We start from the raw sequence: 10,309 nt of genomic DNA, 5'->3' as shown, positions 1-10,309 counted from the left end.
TGAATCAGGGAGAAATCCAATACCATTAATTGTTGGAGAAACAATGCTTAGTTTGGATGAGTTACAGAAAAATCCAAAAGCACCTTTTCGGGGCTCTCCAATTTTATTACAGGAAAAAAAAAATTTAATTACAGAAATCAAAAACATATATTTTTGTACAGTAATACTAATTATTTGCATTGAATTTTTGCAGATGTGGCTAATGAAGAGACTAGAATTAAGTTGTCCTCCTGAAAATATTGAAAAGTACACTCCAAACTGCTTTGTGTGGCGAAAGAAGCGCTTTTCTATAAAGATGGGTCGCCGTGAGAGGAGCAGAATATTCGTTTCTCTTGATTTTGCTATCAAATGGATCATCCCATGGTGGAAAATTGAGAAGATGGTTGGTGTCAACAAGCAACCCTTCCGCCGTCTTCCAAGCTTAACCAATATGACTTTTTATTATCCCTGCAGGGTAAAAAGACAGTACGGTCTTACTAAAACAATTTCTCCTTGAGTTCTTCGTCTTCCTTATGAATACCTTGTTTCACAAGAAGTAGAGAGGTTTGACACTTATTGGAGTGCTAGGCCTTTATGGGAAGTGATTACCCAAAAGGTTCATCCTTCTTTGCCCAAGGATGTAAAGCATTGGCTTCTTAATAAGTCTAAAAAGGTCAATAAGAATGATCAAAGTAGAACCAATGTGAAGAATCGTCTGGGTGCCAAGATAATTTCTGTTACGGAACTCTTAGGTGAAAGAGTTGAGTTCGAAACACCTATGATGCCTAAGAAGAAGGACACTACTAAAGGAAAAGAGAAAAGAAAAGTTGACTCTATAGAAAAGAAAGTTTGGGTAGAGAAGAGACATGGTGTCCTAGCTAAAGGAGAAACTATTTACTCTAAAATTGAATGTAGATTCTCTAAAGGATGCTTACTAGCTAAAGTAATGGACGATGAAGAAGACGCTGACAAGAATTGGAAGAGAGCAAATAAAGAGTAGAAAGATTGAAGCATTGCTTAACTTTCAATTTATTAGACAAATTTAATTTTTTAAGTTAATTTATTTTATTAAGCTTTTATTTAAATTCCATCAATAATTTAATTTTACTTTATTTTATAAATGCAATTTTCAGCTTTTTAAAATTAAATCAACATTTTATACTATACTCTTTATTAAAGCAATGAAAACACTTAATTATTTTTCTGAAAATATTCGAGTACGGAAGTCGAAAATTACCAAAATACACCGAAATTTGCCCAGTTTAATGCGAAAATATTAGCGTTAAAATTTGATTTCGTCGCCAGACGTTGATCTCCATCGTCTGGCGTTGCCCTCGTCGCCAGACGCTGATGCTCGTCGCACGGTGCTGGCTTTGTCGCCAGGCGACGATTTTTACTGGGTGCGCTCGTAAATATTTGCACTAATTTCTTTGAGTTGGCTTGCTGGAATGCAAGGTTTATAAAAATTAAAGTGGCCGCACCCTATAAGGGTTGCCTACGTATCCTTTTTTAAGGAATCAGGCCAAATGTAGCTCTCTTGAGTGTCCTACTCAAGTAATTATGGGTAGTACATCTTAAGTTGGTTAAGATTTGTCATGTTTGAGAACTCATTGCCATCCTTATCAATTAGTTTTGCAGCTCCTCCTGACAAGATAGTTTTGACAATGTACGGTCCAGACCAATTGGGTCTAAACTTGCCTCTTGGGTGGAAAACATTTTTCCTTAATGCTTTCAAGACCAAGTCTCCTACTTTTATATTTCTTGTTTTAACTTTCTTGTTGAAGTGCCTAGCCAAACGGGTTTGATAACATTGAGTATGATGTAGAGCCTCTAGTCGTTTTTCATCGAGTAGAATTAGCTCTTCATACTTCGCTCTAGTCCATTCTACTTCATCGAGTTTACTTTCTAACGCGATGCGTAGAGAAGGTATTTCCAGCCCTACAGGTTGTACGACATCCACTCCATAGACTAAGGAAAATGGCATATTCCCTGTCGATGACCGTATTGACGTGCGATAACCCCACAGGGCAAAGTGGAGTTTGTCAGTCCAATCATTGTAATTTTCCGTCATCTTCTCGATGATTGTCTTTAAGTTTTTATTAGCTGCCTCAACATTATCATTTGCCTGAGGTCTTTAGGGAGAAGAATGATGGTGTTTAATGCCATGCTTTTGTAACAATTCTTCACATTCTGCTTGAAAGTGAGTTCCATTGTCACTTATCATTTCATGTGGGACTCCATTTCGACAAATGATGTTTCTTTCGATAAAGAGTGCTACATGTTTTGCAGTGAGTTTGGCATATGATTTTGCTTCAACCCATTTAGTGAAGTAATCCATCGCTACTAATATATATTCATGGCCTCCTGTTCTTGGAGGAGTAATTCTTCCAATGATGTTTATTCCCCATGTAGAGAATGGCCATGTGATGTGTAGGTGTAGAGGAGCGATGGGGGAACATGTTGCAGGTTAGCATATATTTGGCATTTAGGGCATCTTTTGACATATTGATGACATTCACTATTCATGGTAGTCCAATAATACCCTTCGCACATTATCTTTTGGACTAGAATTTTGCCATTTACGTGCGTTCCACATACTTCTTCATGGACTATTCTCATAGCCCTTTGGGCTTCCTTTTTGCCTACATATAAAAGAGCTCGACCTTTAGGTACCCTTTTGTGTAACTCGTCGTTAATGAGCACATATTGGGAAGCCAAAAGTTTTAGGGCTCGTTTTGCTCTTTTGTTAGTATGGGGTGGATATTCCCCCTTTGTGACATAGGTGAGGATGTCTATATACCAAGTTTCTTCCTCTTCTTCTTCTTCCTCTTGGGATACCTCATCATCCTCTATTGCTTGGATGTAAGCTGGTTTGTGCCTCTTTTCTATTGTTAAAGGCATTTGCTCAATTTCTGTAGGAATCCTAACCATTGAGGCTAGTCTTGCCAAGGCATCATCCAATTGGTTTTCCTCTTTAGGTAGATATGTGTATTTTACCTTTTCCAGTTTGTTTGTAAGAGTTTCCAAGTAAGTTTGGTAAGGGGCTAAGCTTTCACTCCTTACTTTCCATCTCTTGGAAATTTGATTGATGATCAATGAAGAATCTCCGAAAATTCGAAGTTTCTTTACTCCCAATGCCAATGCTGTTTCGAGGCCTACCATGCATGCTTCATATTCTGCAGCGTTATTGGTTACGTCGAAATCTAGCTTTATGGAGATTGGAACATGTTCCTCTTTTTGTGATACTAATAGTACTCCTACACCACATCCCTTTTGGTTTGAGGCTCCATCAAAGTAAAGAGACCAAGTATCATCTTCTGTGACCATCAAGTCTTCGTCTGGAAAATCATTCTCATGTATGGGCGTGGAATCTTCTATCGGAAAATCCGCTAAGAAATCGGAAACCACGTATCCCTTAATGGCCTTTTGAGGCATGAACCTCACATCGAATTGGGCTAGGTTAACTATCCATCTTGATATTTGCCCATTTAGTGTAGATTTCTCGAAAAGATACTTGAGTGGATCCATTCGAGATACTACAAAGACTGTGTGAACGAGCATGTAATGTCTTAACTTGGTTGTGTCCCACACCAATGCGAGGCACAATTTCTCAAGTGGTGTATAGCGTAATTCATACTCGAGCATCTTTTTGCTTAAATAGTAGATGACGTTTTCCTTCCCTTCTACTTCTTGTGCGAGCATAGCCCCCATTGTCTCCTTGGTGGCTGTTAAGTACAACCCGAGAGGGATTCCTGGGAGTACTGGTGCTAATACAGGAGGGTTAGCGAGATAGGCTTTGATTTTCTCAAAGGCTTTTTGACACTCATCGTCCCATATTACCGGCACATTCTTTTTAAGATTTTTGTATATTGGTTCACATATTGCTGTCAACTTTGATATGAACCTACTTATGTATTGCAACCGGCCAATGAATCCCCGAATTTGCTTCTCGGTTTTGGGTGGTGGCATTGACATGATTGCTTTAATCTTGGTTGGGTCTATCTCTATTCCTCTAGAGCTAATGACATATCCCAAGAGTTTTCCTAAGGTTACTCTAAAAGCACATTTGGATGGGTTTAACCTCATATTATATTTTCTTAATCTTTCAAAGAATTTTCTTAGAGCTACCAAATGCCCTAGTTGATCCTTTGATTTTACAATCATGTCATCTACATAAACTTCAACTTCGTTGTGCATCATGTCATGGAGTAAGGCAGTCGCTGCCCGTTGGTAAGTGGCACCCGCGTTTTTCAACCCGAATGACATTACCGTGTAGCAGTAAGTACCCCAAGGTGTTATGAAAGTTGTCTTCTCCATGTCTTCTTCTGCCATGAGGATCTGGTTGTACCCTGCGTATCCATCCATAAATGAGAGAAGCGCATGATTCGCTGTATTATCTACTAGAATATAGATGTGTGGTAAAGGGAAATCGTCCTTTGGACTTGCCTTATTTATATCTCGATAGTCGACACACATTCATACCCTTCCATCTTTCTTCGGAACTGGGACTACATTTGCGACCCATTCGGGGTATTTTGATACCCTTATAAAACCTGTTGTTATTTATTTTTGTACTTATTCTTTTATCTTAAGAGCTACGTCGGGTTTCATTCGACGTAACTTCGATTTTACAGGTTTCATTCCTAGAATTAATGGAATCGTGTGTTGAGCTATTTCATTAGTAATGCCTGGCATATCTTCATATGACCAAGCGAATACATCGATGAATTCTTTTAATAGATTAATAAAACCGGTTCTTTCTTCTTTATTAAGTGTCAGTCCGATTTTAACTTCTCTTTTAACAGTTGGATCTTGTGAGATGTCAACCGTTTCAGTATCCTCAATTATCGGTGTTTTATTTTCAAGTGTTTACATTGCTTTAATTATTTCTTTGTCACTTTCATTGTTAGTTAAGCAATGCTCATCATCTTGAGTTAAAAAATGACACGATAAGGAGAAGAAGACATATTATTAAATTCTGAAATCATACATCAAATAAAGAAATGTCCGTTGGGACTTGATTATTGACTATCCTAGGAGAAGACAGTAAAGAAGAAGAGCTAGGAGAGGGTGCTATAACTAAGGACTTAGAAGACTCGATAGGGGAATACTCTAACTCAGATTCTGAGTCAGACGATTCATCGAACATTGGCCCTTGTCCGGTTGTTATAGAGATCTTTCATCCGCTTGGAGTGGTCACTTTCACGGTCTTTCGCCATCCTTGAACTAGACCCTCCCCCGGAGTGATAAGTTTGGAGGGATCAAAGCTATCACTCTATAATATTGTTTGAATGAGCGAGGAGTTGTCTTCAATGCGCTTTGGCTCATTCTTTTCATACCTAAAAAGAAGTCCCATGACATTAAAGTCAAAGCGTGGGGGCGCATTTTCCTTATGGATGGGAGTTGGGACATCGTCTATAAAATTGCAATCCATAAATATTTCGAACCCAAGTCGTTTTATACCATTCTTGACAAAGGGTTCGGGGAATTCATAGCATGGATAATCCTCCCCCTCTTTTATGAATTGTCCATTTAGAGTAAGAGGGTAACGATCCATTGGGATTGCTTTCTTTTGGGTACGAGCGTTCCTACGTGCGTTTGCCTTTTCTCGGGCTCGCTTAAGATCTTCCGAAGTCGGTTCGAAACCAAGTCCAAAAGTATCCAATTTAGGGAGGCCAGGTATTCCCATTTGTTTGCTATTCCTTTCTTCTTTACGAGAGTCATCCCAGGAAAGTGTACTTGTTTCTTAAGGATAGCATTCACTGTCATGTTGGAGTGGAGGTCATAGCGAAGAGGGGTCCTTTCATCTTCCTCGATTAAGGAGGCCTCTTCTTTAAAGCCCCATAAGTCCTCGTCATCTTCATCGTGCTCCACGTTTATTATGGGATTTTCAATAGCTTTGATCCTTATTGGTGAAGCATCAATTGTGATAGGAATTCCTCCAACTATAGCCTTCACTTGCTGATGAAGGGATGAAGGGACGACCTTTAGGTCATGAAGCCAAGGGCGTCCCAACAATAGGTTGAAAGATGCTTTAATGTCTACCACTTGAAACGTAGTGGCATGTTCTATGACTCCTGCAGTCACAGTCATAGTGATAGTCCCGAGAGCTTGGCGATGAGTGTTGTCATAGGCTCTTATTTCTTGCGTGGATGGAGACAAATCTTCATCTTTTATTCCTAACATCTTGGCGGTTCGGAATGGACAAACGTTTATTGCCAATCCATTACCTACAAGAGTCATTGGGACATTCATTCTCTTGCAGATTACCGTGAGATTTAATGCTTTATTGTGTTTATCACCCTCTGGAGGTAAGTCCTTGTCAGAAAAGGTGATTAAATTTATAGGACTAGGAATATCACTCGTGAGAAAGTTAGCCAAACCCTCAGGAGTGGTTTCAGAATCTATTCCTATCTTGTCCAAAGCATTCATTACCGCCAACCTATGTTGATTGGATGGAGCTAAGAGTTTCCATACATTCATATCAAATTTGGTCTTTTTTAATTGTTTGACAACACTGTTGTCTTCTATGATAGGTATGGGAACTTGCTGAGTTGCAGGGATAGGTTGTTACGCAGTAATGGGAAGTTGCATTCTTACGGACCTTGTGAGGAGATCTATGGGTGAATCCTCCTCGTCCCAAATGTCGTCTACCAGATATATCGTGGAAAGTGGAGTCTCTTCCAAATCTTTTAGGTAGACATCCTCATCGTCACTGTCCCAAACTCCATTAATGGTAGCATCTTTTTCTTGTGGAATTTGGACAATCTTTTTATCATCAATCAGTTTCTGAATTAAATCTTTAAATTTAAAATAGTGTTCTATTGTATGTCCCCCTAATTGGTGATATGGACAGTAAAACCTATCCGTTCTCTTAAGCGATTCAAATGGTCTCGGTTCGAGAGGTTTTATCTTGCCACCCTCGAAGAACATTTTAAACATGTTTGCATAGGTGGTCCCAATTGGAGTGTAGGACCTATAGCTCCTTTTAGGTGTTTCAACCACTTGAAGAGAGAATGGTTTCTTCGTAGTTGGTGCTACCTCTTTGTTGACATGTTTATTTTGTTCATGTTCATTGCGTTCAAGAATCTTTCTACACATGCCTACAAATTTTTCCACTGAATATACAAGGAGAAATATGTCTTCCTTAGTGGGCGGTTGTTGCATTGGGGATGGTTCGCTCATGGCGTCGAAGAATACTTCTTCTTCTTGTTCAAAGGCATGAGTTTCTTCAATTGGTTTGATCAAAGATGAGGGGTCAACAGAATTTTCCTCATCAGAGATGGCCAAGAAATCAGAAAGTGGTGAACTGTTGATGCTTGGCTTCTTACTTGCAGGAGGCACTGGGAGTTTATTATTGTCTATCAAGTCTTGGATAGCTTCCTTTAGCTTCCAGCAATTCTCCGTAAGATGGCCCCTGCCTTGATGGTACTTGCAGTGTGCATTGGGGTTTTAATTAGGTGATCTCTTTTTCGACTAGTGGATCCCCAAATGGTCCAATGGGAGTTATAAGACCTTTTGCATGAAGACGGTCAAATGCGGTGTCATAACTCATACCAATAGAAGTAAAGTTCCTCCTAAATGGTTTCTTTTGTCCCTGATTGTTCATAGCAAGGACTTCGTTCAAATTAAAGGTGCTAACATTATTTGAGTGGGTAGTTTTAGAAGAAGAAGGATTGTCGTTCTTCTTTCCTTTCCAGCCACTGTTGGAGTTAGTGTTAGCAGCTTTTTGTTTTGCAAGGTCGTCTTCAATATTTATTCTAATGTCATAGACGACCTTATAGGTGTTCAAGTTTCTTAGATATTTGAGATGCTTAGAGTATTTTTCCTGAAGATTTTTTATGAACATTCTCACAAACTCTTTTTTAGTAGGGATCTCAATCATCTTAGCAGAGGTTTCCCTCCACTTATTAAAGAAAGATGTAAACCCTTCATTCTCTTTTTGTTTGAGTATTTCAAGTTCCCTATGATCAGTTTCAACTTGAATATTGCATTTATACCTATCAATAAAAGCATTCACAATGGCATCCCAAGTAGAGGTTTTCTCTTTGTCAAGGGAAAAGAACCATTGTTGACAAACAGTTTCTAGTGATAAAGAAAACAGTGTATGGAAAATTTTCTTATCTATCCCTTTAATATTCATTATTGTTTCAAATGCTCTTAAATGGAAGTAAGGATTGTTTGTTGCCTTGAACTTAGGGATGTCAGTGGAACTGAACTTTTGCGGAAGAAGTTCCTTGTCCACCAAGACCCCTTGTGAGCTAATGCCTAAGAACCTGTAATCATTGGATATCTTGCTCAAAATTTCTTGCATGAGCTCCATTTGCTGTTGCCTTACAAGATCATCAACTTGAAGAGCCATGTTCTTCATCAAGTCAGTTAGGTAGGCTACATCCTTCTTGAGTTCATTAACTTCTTCTTGAGTGGCCATGATCTTCTTAGCCTTCCTTTTCCAAGTAATGGGTTTGTCAAAAAGGTGTATCCGAACGAAAGTGTTGTCTTTGATTAGACGCCCTTCCTTTCTTGACCAAGCGCTGTAAATTAAACCATTTATTTATTTTAATTACTTGACTCGAATTTGGCTTTGACTTTATTGATTAAAAAAAAAAAGCAGAAATGGGATGTATTTTTTGAAGACCGAGTAAGGTTTTAAAATAAATATGGTTTTATTGGAGGATTAATATCCGACTTACCCCCCTAAAAAAATAACGGAATGACGTGCATAGAAGACTCTCTAGACATGGTCAAGATGTGACATGTTATGTGTGTTCTTTAATAAGGATTGTGAGTGACATGCTTTGACTCTTTTGTGAGACCATGGGACTATGTTCCTAGACTCAATTAAGGACAGAACATAATTACTGCCATTAATAAACAGATTAAACCGTATTAGCAAATCGATTAAACTTACACATCGTGAAGACTTGAGCAAAATTGCATGTTGTCGCCAGACGATAGTACCGTTGCCAGACGCTGGCAGCCAGCGCCAGACGACGGGATCGTCGCCTAGCGCCGGACACTAGCGTGTGGCGCCACAGTCCAGATCTTTGCGTCGTTATGGAACATCGATCTGTGACTGTTTCCAGTGTTTTGCTTTAAAGGGATTAGCCTAAAAGTCGTACGAAGTCCAGTTTGATCAATTTATTAGACTTTAATCATTATTAATTTAATAATTAATTAAATTAGCAAAGTCCTTTTATACATTATTTTTTATTTATTTATCTCATATACAATTCAAACAAACGGTTAGGAAAAACACAATCGGAAACCTTACCTTTGGAAGGGTTGGCACGTGTGGATGGGACCCCGCAAGTTAAACTCGCTTCCATGGTTTGGTGAATTCAACATTCTCGGATGTACCCTTTGTTGCTAGGAGCGTTCAATTAGGTAGATGGAGCATGAATTCCCAGAGGGTTATGTCCATATGTAGAACATATATGGGTTTTAGAAAAGTGAGGAAAAACTCAATCAGGAAGTAGAACCGAGCAAAAATACTAGAAAACTAGTCGAAACAAGAAGGTAGATTTCTAGCTCGGTAGTGGAAGAATTTGACGCGAGAAAATAGCGTCGTCGCCAGACGCTGGCACCGTCGCCAGAAGACAAGCTTGTCACCAGGCGACGACGCCAACGTTAGGCGCCGACGCTGTTTTCTCAGCGCTAATTCCTACATGCCTAAGCAGCATTCTGTTCTTGAATTTTCCAGTTTTTTCGTAGCATTATTTCGATTATAGTTGTGAAAGATATTTCCCTAAATTCCTACATGTAAAAATCCTATGTTTTTTACTCATTACGGATGGTCTTTCCAATGAGAACCTTTTTTATGCTTATGCCAATAATGTAAATCAAAATTACTTACATGAAATACTTAGAACTTTTTGAGTCTCATCCACTCATTCTAAATCATTGCCAAAATAAATTTCAGGAATTAAAATAGAAATCCTCCCCAGTGGAGTCGCCAAAAAACTGTAGGGAATATTTCAAGCCATCCCACACTTGAGCCCCACTGTGATCATACACTTAAGCATGGTGGCGTCCAAAGGGAAGGAAGCTAAAGTAAAAGAGTGGCCAACAAGTTTTAGAAACTTGTAAACCATTCACAGGGTGAAGGTTACACCCCTTAACGATCTAGGAAATCGTTAACTCCAACAGGTATGGAACCAAGACTGGAAGTTCGGGGATGAAGGTACAAATCCAACCTAAAAGAGATTGAACTTGCCCTAATAATAGGCCTCTACTTTATTCTTCTCGTATTCATGTGAGCTTTCTGACTAACATGCAATCAATAGGTTTACCCTAAACCTGTTTAATCTATGTTGGTTGAATATTAATG

The sequence above is a fragment of the Chenopodium album genome, chromosome 7 (assembly GCF_948465745.1).
Source record: "Chenopodium album chromosome 7, dcCheAlbu1.1, whole genome shotgun sequence".
In the NCBI taxonomy this organism is placed as follows: domain Eukaryota; kingdom Viridiplantae; phylum Streptophyta; class Magnoliopsida; order Caryophyllales; family Amaranthaceae; genus Chenopodium; species Chenopodium album.
Note: the sequence above shows the minus strand (reverse complement) of the source record.